Raw genomic sequence first — 16,706 nt, forward strand, 5'->3', positions numbered from 1 at the left:
ATACGGCCACTTTGAAGGAGCCTGCTGATAAAAAGCAGGAGGCTATCCTGAAGTCTGTATATACACACTCAGGTATTATACTGAGACCTGCAATTGCTTCAGCATGCATAGTGCTGCTGCAGCAGGGTCTGATACCCTGTCAGATAATATTAATACCCTAGACAGGGAGAATATGGTGCTAACATAGAGCATATTAAAGACGTAGTCTTATATATGAGGGATGCACAGAGGGATATTTGCCGGCTGGCGTCCAGAATTAATGCAAGGTCCATTCTGCCAGTAGGGTATTAGAGACCCGGCAGTGGACAGGTGATGTTGACTTTAAAAGGCACATAGAGCCTTATAAGGGTGAGGAATTGTTTGGGGATGGTCTCTGGGACCTCGTATCCACAGCAACAGCTGGGAAGAAAAATTTTTACCTCAGGTTTCCTCACAGCCTAAGAAAGCACTGTATTATCAGGTACAGTCCTTTCGGCTTCAGAAAAGCAAGCGGGTCAAAGGCGCTTCCTTTCTGCACAGAGACGAGGGAAGAGGGAAAAAGCTGCACCAGTCAGCCAGTTCCCAGAATCAAAATTCTTCCCCCGCTTCCTCTGAGTCCACCGCATGACGTGGGGGCTCCACAGGCGTAGCCAGGTACGGTGGGGGGCCACCTCAAAAATTTCAGCAATCAGTGGGCTCGCTCACAGGTGGATCCCTGGATCCTTCAAGTAGTATCTCAGGGGTACAAGCTGGAATTCGAGGCGTCTCCCCCCCCGCCGTTTCCTCAAATCTGCCTTGCCGACAACTGCCTCAGGCAGGGAGGCTGTGCTAGAGACAATTCACAAGCTGTATTCCCAGCAGGTGATAGTCAAGGTGCCCCTACTTCAACAAGGACGGGGTTACTATTCCACACTGTTTGTGGTACCGAAACCGGACGGTTCGGTGAGACCCATTTTAAATTTGAAATCCTTGAACACATACATAAAAAAATTCAAGTTCAAGATGGAATCGCTCAGGGCGGTTATTGCAAGCCTGGAGGAGGGGGATTACATGGTATCCCTGGACATCAAGAATGCTTACCTACATGTCCCCATTTACCATCCTCACCAGGAGTACCTCAGATTTGTGGTACAGGATTGCCATTACCAATTCCAAACACTGCCGTTTGGACTGTCCACGGCACCGAGGGTCTTTACCAAGGTAATGGCAAAAATGATGATACTCCTTCGAAAAAAGGGAGTTTTAATTATCCCGTACTTGGACGATCTCCTTATAAAGGCGAGGTCCAAGGAGCAGTTGTTGGTCGGAGTAGCACTATCTCGGGAAGTGCTACAACAGCACGGATGGATTCTATACATTCCAAAGTCACAGCTGGTTCCTACCACACGCCTACTGTTCCTGGGGATGGTTCTGGACACAGAACAGAAAAAAGTGTTTCTCCCGCAGGAGAAAGCCAAGGAGCTGTCATCTCTAGTCAGAGACCTCCTGAAACCAAAACAGGTATCGGTGCATCACTGCACACGAGTCCTGGGAAAAATGGTAGCTTCTTACGAAGCAAAATTCCATTCGGCAGGTTCCATGCAAGAACCTTTCAGTGGGACCTCTTGGACAAGTGGTCGGGATCGCATCTTCAGATGCATCGGCTGATAACCCTGTCTCCAAGGACCAGGGTATCTCTACTGTGGTGGCTGCAGAGTGCTCATCTTCAAGAGGGCCGCAGATTCGGCATACAGGACTGGGTCCTGGTAACCACGGATGCCAGCCTTCGAGGCTGGGGGGCAGTCACACAGGGAAGATATTTCCAAGGACTTTGGTCAAGTCAGGAGTCGTCCCTACACATAAATATTCTGGAACTGAGGGCCATTTACAATGCCCTAAGTCTGGCAAGGCCTCTGCTTCAAAACCAGCTGGTACTGATCCAATCAGACAACATCACGGCAGTCGCCCATGTAAACCGACAGGGCGGCACAAGAAGCAGGATGGCAATGGCAGAAGCCACAAGGATTCTCCGATGGGCGGAAAATCACGTCTTAGCACTGTCAGCAGTGTTCATTCCGGGAGTGGACAACTGGGAAGCACACTTCCTCAGCAGACACGACCTACACCCGGGAGAGTGGGGACTTCATCCAGAAGTCTTCCAACTGTTGGTAAACCGTTGGGAAAGGCCACAGGTGGACATGATGGCGTCCCGCCTAAACAAAAAACTAGATATTGCACCAGGTCAAGGGACCCTCAGGCGATAGCTGTGGACGCTCTAGTGACACCGTGGGTGTACCAGTCGGTTTATGTGTTCCCTCCTCTGCCTCTCATACCAAAGGTACTGAGAATAATAAGAAGGCGAGGAGTAAGAACGATACTCGTGGTTCCGGATTGGCCAAGAAGAGCTTGGTACCCAGAACTTCAAGAAATGATATCAGAGGACCCATGGCCTCTACCGCTCAGACAGGATCTGCTACAGCAGGGGCCCTGTCTGTTCCAAGACTTACCGCGGCTGCGTTTGCCGGCATGGCGGTTGAATTCTGGATCCTAAAGGAAAAGGGCATTCCGGAGGAAGTCATTCCTACGCTGATAAAAGCCAGGAAAGAAGTAACCGCAAACCATTATCACCGTATTTGGCGAAAATATGTTGCGTGGTGTGAGGCCAGGAAGGCCCCTACAGAGGAATTTCAGCTGGGTCGTTTTCTGCACTTCCTACAGTCGGGAGTGACTATGGGCCTAAAATTGGGTTCCATAAAGGTCCAGATTTCGGCTCTGTCGATTTTCTTCCAGAAAGAACTGGCTTCACTGCCTGAAGTTCAGACTTTTGTAAAGGGAGTGCTTCATATTCAGCCCCTTTTGTGCCTCCTGTGGCACCTTGGGATCTCAATGTGGTGTTGAGTTTCCTGAAATCACATTGGTTTGAGCCACTTAAAACTGTGGATCTGCAATATCTCACGTGGAAAGTGGTCATGTTATTGGCCTTGGCTTCGGCCAGGCGGGTGTCAGAATTGGCGGCTTTGTCATGTAAAAGCCCTTATCTGATTTTCCATATGGATAGGGCAGAATTGAGGACTCGTCCCCAGTTTCTCCCTAAGGTGGTATCAGCTTTTCACTTGAACCAACCTATTGTAGTGCCTGCGGCTACTAGGGACTTGGAAGATTCCAAGTTACTGGACGTTGTCAGGGCCTTGAAAATTTATGTTTCCAGGACGGCTGGAGTCAGGAAAACTGACTCGCTTTTTATCCTGTATGCACCCAACAAAATAGGTGCTCCTGCTTCTAAGCAGACTATTGCTCGCTGGATTTGTAGCACAATTCAGCTGGCGCATTCTGCGGCTGGATTGCCGCATTCTAAATCAGTAAAAGCCCATTCCACAAGGAAGGTGGGCTCATCTTGGGCGGCTGCCCGAGGGGTCTCGGCTTTACAACTTTGCCGAGCTGCAACTTGGTCAGGGGCAAACACGTTTGCTAAATTCTACAAATTTGATACCCTGGCTGAGGAGGACCTTGAGTTCTCTCATTCGGTGCTGCAGAGTCATCCGCACTCTCCCGCCCGTTTGGGAGCTTTGGTATAATCCCCATGGTCCTTACGGAGTTCCCAGCATCCACTAGGACGTCAGAGAAAATAAGATTTTACTCACCGGTAAATCTATTTCTCGTAGTCCGTAGTGGATGCTGGGCGCCCATCCCAAGTGCGGATTGTCTGCAATACTTGTATATAGTTATTGCCTAACTAAAGGGTTATTGTTGAGCCATCTGTTGAGAGGCTCAGTTATATTTCATACTGTTAACTGGGTATAGTATCACGAGTTATACGATGTGATTGGTGTGGCTGGTATGAGTCTTACCCGGGATTCAAAATCCTTCCTTATTGTGTCAGCTCTTCCGGGCACAGTATCCTAACTGAGGTCTGGAGGAGGGGCATAGAGGGAGGAGCCAGTGCACACCAGATAGTACCTAATCTTTCTTTTAGAGTGCCCAGTCCAGTCTCCTGCGGAGCCCGTCTATTCCCCATGGTCCTTACGGAGTTCCCAGCATCCACTACGGACTACGAGAAATAGATTTACCGGTGAGTAAAGTCTTATTTTAAAAAAAGTTATAACTTTATTGGAATGTATTAAAATATCGCTTCATGTATATCAAAAACAAGTGAAATATTAAAATATTACAGAGTGAACACAGTAAAGTGTATTCAAATATAAATCTTTTGACTGCTGACTTTAATTCGTTTATCACAAATACGTCACTGGTATTTTCTCTACTGATTCACAAATTTATGGCAAGCCATGTGAATCCCAGTATTCTTTTTCCACAAGTTATGTCTTATATTATATATATTATATATTATATTATAATTGCTGCTGCTGGAGTGTTGTAAATAGTATCAACTTTACAGCATGGTTTGTCTAGACATTATATAGATACAATGTATATTTCTCAGGGATTACTTGATGCCTGTTCATTGTCTCATATACATTTTTTGTACTACATTAGTTTCCACTGGATATCACTGCATCATCATGTATCATAATATCTATTTATTCACCAGTGTTTCTTATTCTGAAATTTCTATGTATTTAGTAAGTTTCTCCTGAGCTGATAATTTCCGATCAAGACTTTATGTTGCATTCATGGGATAAAGGGTGTGTATTCATAAAATGTATCTACTGTCAATAGATATAGATACAGGTAAGTACTGACAGTCCATTATTATTATTATTATTATTATTATTATTAGATACCCTTCTGATGTAATCATGACATCCTATATTGGGATCAGATATACATCACAGTGTGGGTATATGTTCCATGTAGGTAGTAGACCCTATCACTTCTGTAGTGATTTCTTGATATCTTTAGACCAATTATTTTTTTTAGTGCTGGGTTTATGTTCTGTCGCAGTCTCTATGGAATTCAATTCCCCAAATAGCTACATGATTCTGCCCTTGGGAATAAACTCCCCTCTCCTATCTGATATTCTCGTGGGATATTATATAATAAACTATAATGATTATGTATTTACATACACATAATTTAGGATACAACTTATCCACTTATTTGTATCAGGACAGGTGCTTGATATAACATTTGTGGTACCTACTTTAGGTTATCTAATTAATCACCAGATTATACAGTATATCTCTGCTGGTATTATATTCGGTATTTGTCTTATCCACAGAATGACATCTTATCTAGCTATATCCATCTCAAATGGTGGAGTGTTGTTATTCTCAAAATAACACCCTGCAGTATTGTGTAATAAGATACATTTACTTTATTTACATATATTATAAACACAGCATTGTGATGGGCACTCAGTTTCTTTTTAGAAGGTACAATTCTCATATTTCTTTATATTTCTGTCTTCATGTGCCCACGTTTTGTTGAGCAAATAGTATGCTTATTCCTTTAGCTGTGAGTGCACATGGGGAGTGCACCTGTAAACACCATATAGCTGTTGACCGCTGTATCGGTGCCGGTTAGGCTTGGTGTATTATTATCTACCATCAGTATGTGAATGGGGCATGAACCAAATGAGTGTATTTGCAGACACCATATAGCTATTGACTGGTGTATTTGTGCGGGTTGTGCTTGGTGTAATATTGTCTCCCATCAGTATGCACATTCATTAGATCCAGACTGTGGGGGTGTACGGGGAGTACATAAACCAGATGCTGGTGGTCAGATTAAATACCGCTATCTCTCATGCAGTTTGCAGCTTAATGCTTTGCATCCCCAGTGAGACTGCGTACACCCTTTCTTAAGGCACACATACAATCAAATAGTGACAATATAACAGTTATTTTAAACATCGGACAGCCGCCATAGAAGGGCCTACAATCGTTTCACCTATTGGCTTTCTCAAGATGCCTCGTTTCACCTAACGGCTTTCTCAACTCAGGAGAAACTTATTAAATGCATGGAATTTTCAGAATAAGAAACATTGGTGAATAAATAAATATTATGACACATGCTATTATAGTGATATACAGTGTAAACTACTGTGAAACAAAAAAATTATATGAGACACTGAATTACAGGTCTGAAACAAAGTATCTCTGAGAAATATACCCTGTATCTGAATAATGTCTAGTCAAACCATGCTGTAAAACTGATACTGTTTACAACACTCCAAAAGAAGCATTCATAATAAGACATAACAGTTGCAAAGAATAATTGGACTCACAGTGGTACCACAATGCTGACGATAAATGTGTGAATCAGTAGAGAAAAAACCTGTGATGGATATGTGACAAATAAAAGACAGCAGTCAACAGAGTTATATTTAATACACTTTGCTTTGTTTATTCTGTAATATATTAATATTTAACCTGTTTTTGATAAACATTAAGTGACATTTTAATACATTTCAATAAAGTTAAATATTTTTTAAAAATATATGATTGCTTCTCTGTGCACCCCAAAAACTACTTTATTTTCTTCTTCGTGATGGTACTATCTAGATTGTGTTGTGTCCTTGAGCAAAACACAACCATCCAGATTTCAGCTGAACAGTTCTCTGCTTGCACGTATGGACAGAGGGCCTGATTCACAGTTGGACACAAATGTTGCTGCCACTGTGTGTTCCTACACAGCGACTGTGCCAAAAATCTTGTATAAAAAGATGCTCAGTGCTGGCTCCTCAGATCTGCTGTCTGCATCCGAAGACACAACATGGGATCAACATCATGACCACTGGTCACAGTATCATACATCTGAACTATAATAGCCAACACAATGTGAAGCTTCAATCGAAGACACTTCCTCTGGCTTTAGAGCACTCTGACAAAGGAGACAGCACGCCTCCTTTGCTTTTGTGAGTAAAATAGAAATGCATTTTTTATACCTATGATTTATTGATATTAGGATGTTAATATTATTGTCCTGTCAGTTGGAGATGGTTTATCTCATACTTGACAACTTTTGAAGAGTCCTGTCCAGGAGAGTCCTAGAAGGGGCATCCGTGTCATTGCAGACTTGCCTACCTCCCTCCCCCTCTCCCACTAAAAGCCATAACCTACTCTCTCAGGAGTCCAGGAGAGCCCCTAAAATTCAGGTCTCCCCCAGACACTATGAGGAGAGGTTTTGAGTGGAAAAAGTGCCTGGCACAGACTGCAAAAAGTGAAATAATAAATAAAACCTGCATCCATTACACAGGTATTCCTTTCTAGATGGAACTCACCATACACCTACATCCATACACATACAGTGCATCCGTAAAGTATTCACAGCGCTTCACTTTTTCCACATTTTATGTTACAGCCTTATTCTAAAGTTGAATAAATTAATTTTTGTCCTCAAAATTCTACACACAATACCCGATAATGACAACGTGAAAAAAGTTATTTTTTTTTAGATTTTTGCAAATTTATTAAAAATAAAAAAACTAAGAAATCACATGTTCATAAGTATTCACAGCCTTTGCCATGAAGCTTAAAATTGATCTCAGGTGCATTCAGTTTCCACTGATTATCATTGAGATGTTCCTACAGTTTAATTGGAGTCCACCTATTTTAAATTCAGTTGATTTGACCTGATTTGGAAAGCCACACTCCTGTCTATATAAGGTCTCACACTTGACAGTGCATGTCTGAGCACAAACCAAGCACGAAGTTAAAGGAATTGTCTGTAGACCTCCAAGATAGGATTGTCTCAAGGCACAAATCTGTGTAAAGGTACAGAAAAATATCTGCTGCTTTGAAGGTCCCAAAGAGCACAGTGGCCTCCATCATCCGTAAATGGAAGAAGTTTGGAACCACCAGGACTCTTCCTAGAACTGCCCGGCCGTCTAACCTGAGCGATTGGGTGAAAAGGGCCCTAGTCAGGGAGGTGACGAAGAACCCGATGGACAACCATCTCTGCAGCAATCCACCAACCTGGCCTGTATGGTAGAGTGGCCAGACAGAATCCAGTCCTTAGTAAAAAGCACATGGCAGCCTGCCTGGAGTTTGCCAAAATGCACCTGAAGGACTCTTAGACAATGAGAAACAACATTCTTTAGTCTGATGAAACAAAGATTGAACTCTTTGGTGTGAATGCCGGGCGTCATGTTTGGAGTAAACCAGCCACCACTCATCACCAGGCCAATACCATCCCTACAGTGAAGCATGGTGGTGGCAGCATCATGATGTGTGGATGTTTTTCAGCAGCACGAACTGGGAGACTAGTCAGGATAGAGGGAAAGATGAATGCAGCGTTGTACAGAGATATCCTGGATAAAAACCTGCTCCAGAGCGCTCTTGATCTCAGACTGGAGCGACAGTTCATCTTTCAGCAGGACAGCGATCCTAAACACACAGCCAAGATATCAAAGGAGTGGCTTCAGGACAACTCTGTGAATGTCCTTGAGTGGACCTGCCAGAGCCCAGACTTGAATCCGATTGAACATCTCTGGAGAGATCTGAAAATGGCTGTGCACCGATACTTCCCATCCAACCTGATGGAGCTTGAGAGGTGCTGCAAAGAGGAATGGGTGAAACTGCCCAAAGATAGGTGTGCCAAGCTTGTGGCATCATATTCAAAAAGACTTGAGGCTGTAATAGCTGCCAAAGGTGCATCAACAAATTATTGTGCAAAGGCTGAGAACACATATGTACATGTGATTTCTTACTTTTTTTATTTTTAAGAAATTTGCAAAAATCTCCCGAAAAACTTTTTTCATGTTGTCATTATGAGGTATTGTGTGTAGAATTTTGAGGACAAAAATTAATTTATTCAATTTTGGAATAAGGCTGTAACATAACAAAATGTGGAAAAAGTGAAGCGCTGTGAATACTTTGTAGAATCACTGTACATAGATACTTTTCAAATATGGAAGTTACAGGTTAATAGTCATTTCTCTATCGTCCTAAGTGGATGCTGGGGTTCCTGAAAGGACCATGGGGAATAGCGGCTCCGCAGGAGACAGGGCACAAAAAAGTAAAGCTTTACTAGGTCAGGTGGTGTGCACTGGCTCCTCCCCCTATGACCCTCCTCCAGACTCCAGTTAGATTTTGTGCCCGAACGAGAAGGGTGCAATCTAGGTGGCTCTCCTAAAGAGCTGCTTAGAGAAAGTTTAGTTTAGGTTTTTTTCTTTACAGTGAGTCCTGCTGGCAACAGGATCACTGCAACGTGGGACTTAGGGGGAAAGTAGTAAACTCACCTGCATGCAGAGTGGATTTGCTGCTTGGCTACTGGACACCATTAGCTCCAGAGGGATCGAACACAGGCCCAGCCGTGGAGTCCGGTCCCGGAGCCGCGCCGCCGACCCCCTTGCAGATGCTGAAGCGTGAAGAGGTCCGGAAACCGGCGGCTGAAGACTCCTCAGTCTTCATAAGGTAGCGCACAGCACTGCAGCTGTGCGCCATTTTCCTCTCAGCACACTTCACTGGGCAGTCACTGAGGGTGCAGAGCGCTGGGGGGGGGCGCTCTGAGAGGCAAATATAAACCTTATACAAGGCTAAAAATACCTCACATATAGCCCATAGGGGCTATATGGAGATATTTAACCCCTGCCTGACTGGAAAAATAGCGGGAGAAGAACCCGCCGAAAAAGGGGCGGGGCCTATCTCCTCAGCACACGGCGCCATTTTCTGTCACAGCTCCGCTGGTCAGAACGGCTCCCAGGTCTCTCCCCTGCACTGCACTACAGAAACAGGGTAAAACAGAGAGGGGGGGCACATTAATGGCTATATATATATATATTAAAGCAGCTATAAGGGAGCACTTAATATAAGGATATCCCTTGTATATATAGCGCTTTGTGGTGTGTGCTGGCAGACTCTCCCTCTGTCTCCCCAAAAGGGCTAGTGGGTCCTGTCTTCATTAGAGCATTCCCTGTGAGTTTGCGGTGTGTGTCGGTACGTGGTGTCGACATGTATGAGGACGATATTGGTGTGGAGGCGGAGCAATTGCCAAATATGCAGATGTCACCCCCCAGGGGGTCGACACCAGAATGGATGCCTTTATTTGTGGAATTACGTGATGGTCTATCTTCCCTTAAACAGTCAGTTGAGGACATGAGGCGGCCGGACAATCAATTAATGCCTGTCCAGGCGCCTCAAACACCGTCAGGGGCTGTAAAACGCCCTTTGCCTCAGTCGGTCGACACAGACCCAGACACGGGCACTGATTCCAGTGACGACGGTAGAAATTCAAACGTATTTTCCAGTAGGGCCACACGTTATATGATTTTGGCAATGAAGGAGACGTTACATTTAGCTGATACTACAGATACCGTAAAACAGGGTATTATGTATGGTGTGAAAAAACTACAAACAGTTTTTCCTGAATCAGAAGAATTAAATGACGTGTGTGATGAAGCGTGGGTTGCTCCTGATAAAAAGTTGATAATTTCAAAAAAGTTATTGGCATTATACCCTTTCCCGCCAGAGGTTAGGGCGCGCTGGGAAACACCCCCTAAGGTGGACAAGGCGCTCACACGCTTATCCAAACAAGTGGCGTTACCCTCTCCTGAGACGGCCGCACTTAAGGATCCATCAGATAGAAAGATGGAAGTTATTCAAAAGAATATATACACACATGCAGGTGTTATACTACGACCAGCTATAGCAACTGCCTGGATGTGCAGTGCTGGAGTAGTTTGGTCAGAATCCCTGATTGAAAATATTGATACCCTAGATAGGGACAATGTTTTACTGTCGTTAGAACAAATAAAGGATGCATTTATCTATATGCGTGATGCACAGAGGGATATTTGCACACTGGCATCTCGGGTGAGTGCTATGTCCATTTCAGCCAGAAGAGCCTTATGGACACGACAGTGGACAGGCGATGCGGATTCAAAACGTCACATGGAGGTTTTGCCGTATAAAGGGGAGGAGTTATTTGGAGTTGGTCTATCAGACTTGGTGGCCACGGCTACTGCCGGGAAATCCACTTTTTTACCTCAAGTCACTCCCCAACAGAGAAAGGCACCGACCTTTCAACCGCAGCCTTTTCGCTCCTACAAAAATAAGAGAGCAAAGGGCTTGTCGTACCTGCCACGAGGCAGAGGAAGAGGGAAGAGACACCAACAGGCAGCTCCTTCCCAGGAACAGAAGCCCTCCCCGGCTCCTGCAAAAACCTCAGCATGACGCTGGGGCCTCTCAAGCGGACTCGGGGACAGTGGGGGGCCGTCTCAAAAATTACAGCGCGCAGTGGGCTCACTCGCAGGTAGACCCCTGGATCCTGCAGATAATATCTCAGGGGTACAGGTTGGAATTAGAGACGGATCCTCCTCATCGTTTCCTGAAGTCTGCCTTACCAACCGTCTCTTCCGAAAGGGAGAGGGTGTTGGAAGCCATTCACAAGCTGTACGCTCAGCAGGTGATAGTCAAAGTACCCCTATTACAACAAGGAAAGGGGTATTATTCCACTCTATTTGTGGTACCGAAGCCGGATGGCTCGGTAAGGCCTATTCTAAATCTGAAGTCCTTGAACCTCTACATAAAAAAGTTCAAGTTCAAGATGGAGTCACTCAGAGCAGTGATAGCGAACCTGGAAGAAGGGGACTTTATGGTATCCTTGGACATCAAGGATGCGTATCTACACGTTCCGATTTACCCCGCACACCAGGGGTACCTCAGGTTCATTGTTCAAAACTGTCACTATCAGTTTCAGACGCTGCCGTTCGGATTGTCCACGGCGCCTCGGGTCTTTACCAAGGTAATGGCCGAGATGATGATTCTTCTTCGAAGAAAAGGCGTATTAGTTATCCCATACTTGGACGATCTCCTAATAAGGGCAAGGTCCAGAGAACAGCTGGAGACAGCTTTAGCACTATCTCAAGAGGTGCTAAGACAACACGGGTGGATTCTGAATATTCCAAAATCCCATTTAATCCCGACAACTCGTCTGCTGTTCCTAGGAATGATTCTGGACACGGTTCAGAAAAAGGTTTTCCTTCCAGAGGAAAAAGCCAAGGAGTTATCCGATCTGGTCAGGAACCTCCTAAAACCAGGAAAAGTGTCAGTACATCAATGCACAAGAGTCCTGGGAAAAATGGTGGCTTCTTACGAAGCAATTCCATTCGGCAGATTCCATGCAAGAATATTCCAAAGGGATCTGTTGGACAAATGGTCAGGGTCGCATCTGCAGATGCACCTGCGAATAACCCTGTCACCAAAGACAAGGGTGTCACTTCTGTGGTGGTTGCAGAAGGCTCACCTATTAGAAGGCCGCAGATTCGGCATTCAGGATTGGATCCTGGTGACCACGGACGCCAGCCTGAGAGGCTGGGGAGCAGTCACACAAGGAAGAAACTTCCAGGGAGTATGGACGAGTCTGGAAAAGTCTCTTCACATAAACATTCTGGAACTAAGAGCAATCTACAATGCTCTAAGCCAGGCGGAACTTCTCCTGCAAGGAAAGCCGGTGTTGATTCAGTCGGACAACATCACGGCGGTCGCCCATGTAAACAGGCAGGGCGGCACAAGAAGCAGGAGTGCAATGGCAGAAGCTGCCAAGATTCTTCGCTGGGCGGAGAATCACGTGATAGCACTGTCAGCAGTGTTCATCCCGGGCGTGGACAACTGGGAAGCAGACTTCCTCAGCAGACACGATCTTCATCCGGGAGAGTGGGGTCTACATCCAGAAGTCTTCAACATGTTAATAGACCGTTGGGAAAGACCAATTGTAGACATGATGGCGTCTCGCCTCAACAAGAAACTGGACAAATATTGCGCCAGGTCAAGAGATCCACAGGCAATAGCTGTGGACGCACTGGTAACTCCTTGGGTGTACCAGTCAGTGTATGTGTTTCCTCCTCTGCCGCTCATACCAAAGGTATTGAAGATCATACGGCAAAGAAGAGTAAGAACAATACTAGTGGTTCCGGATTGGCCGAGAAGGACTTGGTATCCGGAACTTCAAGAGATGCTCACGGACGAACCGTGGCCTCTACCTCTGAGAAGGGACCTGCTACAGCAGGGTCCCTGTCTTTTTCAAGACTTACCGCGGCTGCGTTTGACGGCATGGCGGTTGAACGCCAGATCCTAAAAGGGAAAGGCATTCCAGAAGAAGTCATTCCTACCTTGATTAAGGCACGGAAGGAAGTCACCGTGAAACATTATCACCGCATTTGGCGAAAATATGTAGCGTGGTGCGAGGATCGGAGGGTTCCGACGGAGGAATTCCAACTGGGTCGTTTCCTACATTTCCTGCAATCAGGATTATCTATGGGTCTCAAATTGGGATCCATTAAGGTTCAAATTTCGGCCCTGTCAATATTCTTCCAAAAAGAATTGGCCTCTGTCCCTGAGGTCCAGACTTTTGTCAAGGGAGTACTGCATATACAGCCTCCTGTGGTGCCTCCGGTGGCACCGTGGGATCTAAATGTAGTTTTAGATTTCCTCAAATCCCATTGGTTTGAACCATTGAAAAAGGTGGATTTGAAATATCTCACATTGAAAGTAACTATGTTACTAGCCCTGGCCTCTGCCAGGAGAGTATCTGAATTGGCGGCTTTATCTTATAAAAGTCCTTATCTAATCTTCCATTCGGATAGGGCAGAACTGCGGACTCGTCCGCATTTTCTCCCTAAAGTGGTATCAGCATTTCATCTGAACCAACCTATTGTGGTGCCTGCGGCCACTAGCGACTTGGAGGACTCCAAGTTGTTGGACGTTGTCAGAGCCTTAAAAATATACATTGCAAGGACGGCTGGAGTCAGAAAATCTGACTCGCTGTTTATATTGTATGCACCCAACAAGTTGGGCGCACCTGCTTCTAAGCAGTCGATTGCTCGTTGGATTTGTAACACAATTCAACTTGCACATTCTGTGGCAGGCCTGCCACAGCCTAAAACTGTAAAAGCCCACTCCACAAGGAAGGTGGGCTCATCTTGGGCGGCTGCCCGAGGGGTCTCGGCATTACAACTCTGCCGAGCAGCTACGTGGTCGGGGGAGAACACGTTTGTAAAATTTTACAAATTTGATACCCTGGCAAAGGAGGACCTGGAGTTCTCTCATTCGGTGCTGCAGAGTCATCCGCACTCTCCCGCCCGTTTGGGAGCTTTGGTATAATCCCCATGGTCCTTTCAGGAACCCCAGCATCCACTTAGGACGATAGAGAAAATAAGAATTTACTTACCGATAATTCTATTTCTCGGAGTCCGTAGTGGATGCTGGGCGCCCATCCCAAGTGCGGATTATCTGCAATACTTGTACATAGTTATTGTTAACTAATTCGGGTTATTGTTAAGGAGCCATCTTTAAGAGGCCCTTTCTGTTGTCATACTGTTAACTGGGTTTAGATCACAAGTTGTACGGTGTGATTGGTGTGGCTGGTATGAGTCTTACCCGGGATTCAAAATGCCTCCCTTATTGTGTATGCTCGTCCGGGCACAGTACCTAACTGGAGTCTGGAGGAGGGTCATAGGGGGAGGAGCCAGTGCACACCACCTGACCTAGTAAAGCTTTACTTTTTTGTGCCCTGTCTCCTGCGGAGCCGCTATTCCCCATGGTCCTTTCAGGAACCCCAGCATCCACTACGGACTCCGAGAAATAGAATTATCGGTAAGTAAATTCTTATTTTCATTAACAATTACCTATATACTGTAGTATGCATTTGAATGGCATTTTGGGCACTAGTTTAAACTTGCAACAGTATTCATCTCATATATATGCTAAGCTAAGGCTAGTAAAGTAGAATCTACTTTAAAAATATAAGTTACAATAGGATTCTAAGATAATTAACTTTTATCTTCTGCCATAATTAAATCACTTAATTTGTAGTACTGTAATCAATGTGATAGCATGTATTACAGAAACACTTTCCCTGCATGCCTGTGTTACAACATATACACAAAAACTTTCTAGTTTGCTAATGTATTTCCTATATGTGCAGTATGGCAGATTTTCATACTAACAAAGGGCATATACCAAAGCAACAGCCAGCAGCTGTGACCAAGAGTGATCTTTATTTCTGATACATTTGCCAAGTGTGTCTTCAGTATGAACACTAACAGTGGCAAAGCTGCCCAGGATCTGCGCAGTGGAGGAGAAGCAGAGGTCAGGGATGGTCAGGGAGTACTTCCCACTGTAAATGTGAATAGGCAGAGTATAGTCAACTGTGCAGGGTAATGGGAGCGTTCCCACTAGTGCATCCAACATTCTGTGCATTGCAGAAATGGCACGGTCATGTATCTTTGCCAGGTGGTACCAGCCTAAGTGCCTGATGGCTGACTGTGTGGCCAGCTGGGTGGTTGGACGTAATCATTCTGCCATGGTGATAGGCCTATTTTATTGTGGAGGCCACAAGCTGCAGTCCTATTCACTGCATTGTTAATTCAGCCCTAACTGCCACTGGTACATATAGCAATGAAAGGGTAGCAAGAGAGTCACTGGAGAAGGGAGGGCTTTTCAACAGTAGGCATGCCCCTCGGGGTGTGGTCACAACACTTGTGATTTGGCTGCGTGCCACTGGGACGAGGCCAGGCCCCCTGTCCCAATCCGCACACCTCCACTAGTGTTATTATAGATACAGAGCTAGTTAGGCCTCCTTTATGTTATATGTATGGTATGGGGTAGGTCATCATAAGGTTGGACTATAGCAGGTGTGCTGGAATGCAGGTTTCCACCTTTTCTGTGTAGTCAGGCCTCCAGCTGTCCTGCTAACCCATTTGTACTACTGATATTTTTTATAAACACTCAGAAAATCAGTGCCATGTTTGTAGATGCACCATAGGTTTTAGTGTAGCCTAGTTCACAAAAGACTTTAGTTCTGTTTTGTTTTGTTTTGTTTTGTTGTAGAAATATGTGTGGAAACCTTGTGTTAAATCACCTTTATTAAGCTATAAGATGGCTTGACGCACACCTTGAAATAATTATCTGATTGTTTAAAATATTAAGCTTTGGTAACATGGCTGAGTGCTTTCATGTTACCGGGAGTGTGACTGCTCCTTTAAACGATATCCTAATGCCTTCAGTAGGTAAAAGCTATTTAATTCAAGGGCACGGCCCCGCAGTGCATTACCACAGAGAGCTTGTTAGTTTAGTAGTGGGAGAACATTTCCTGCTGACAGATCTGCGACATCTGAGGAGAAAAGTGGAAAAAACCTGCAGGCCAGCGACAGCCTTATATGAGAGTGTGTGCGTGCTTTTTTTCGCCTTTATTTAATTTAGCATTTGGGGGTCTTGCGGACACATTCATACATTTTAGTGAGCTTCCTGGTACAGAGTCTTGCTGTCATTTGTAAAATATTCTGGCCAATTAGCTAATAGAGTGCTCAGGTTTCTTGTGTTTTGATACAGTAATACTAAGTACATTGTAAAGGCCAATTACACAAATCATCCCCATATGTCGAAACCAGAGTCTCGTTATGGACTGTATATATGAATCCTGTGTGAGGAAATGTGCCCACAGGCGTTTTAGACCATGTGCCAAAACAGAGCCAATGGGATTGTCAGGGAAGAATCGTTGCAGCCCACGGAAATCCTCCCGCATCTCTCTGCATGGAGCCCATTGTGCTGGGTGCCAGGTTGCTGATTAAAGGCACATTACCCAGAATCCTCTTAAACCCACGTATCAAGCTCCAAGCAAATAACATCTCCCCCCACTGACACATACATTGGAAAACAGCATTAGCAGAACACCTAAACCAGACGAAAAAAGCTGCTTAACCATATTGCTCCCAGTGGAAAGTGCTGTTTGGGGCAATGAGGAGATGTATTTTCTTTCTCAATAAGAAGGTCAGGATTAATGTTAGGGCAAAGGCGTGCTAAGCTTTAAGCTGTTTTTCTTGTAGAAGGTGTACTTCATTGTATAGT

The 16,706-nt window shown here is 45.0% G+C and overlaps 1 protein-coding gene across 3 annotated transcripts in view; it reads left to right on the forward strand.

Moving 5' to 3' along the window:
* Positions 1-16,706, forward strand: part of SLC25A21 (solute carrier family 25 member 21) — a 1,082,402-nt gene that overhangs the window by 1,033,622 nt on the left and 32,074 nt on the right. The gene's annotated exons all lie outside the window — the stretch shown is intronic.

This window comes from Pseudophryne corroboree, chromosome 12, assembly GCF_028390025.1.
Source record: "Pseudophryne corroboree isolate aPseCor3 chromosome 12, aPseCor3.hap2, whole genome shotgun sequence".
Lineage (NCBI taxonomy): Eukaryota > Metazoa > Chordata > Amphibia > Anura > Myobatrachidae > Pseudophryne > Pseudophryne corroboree.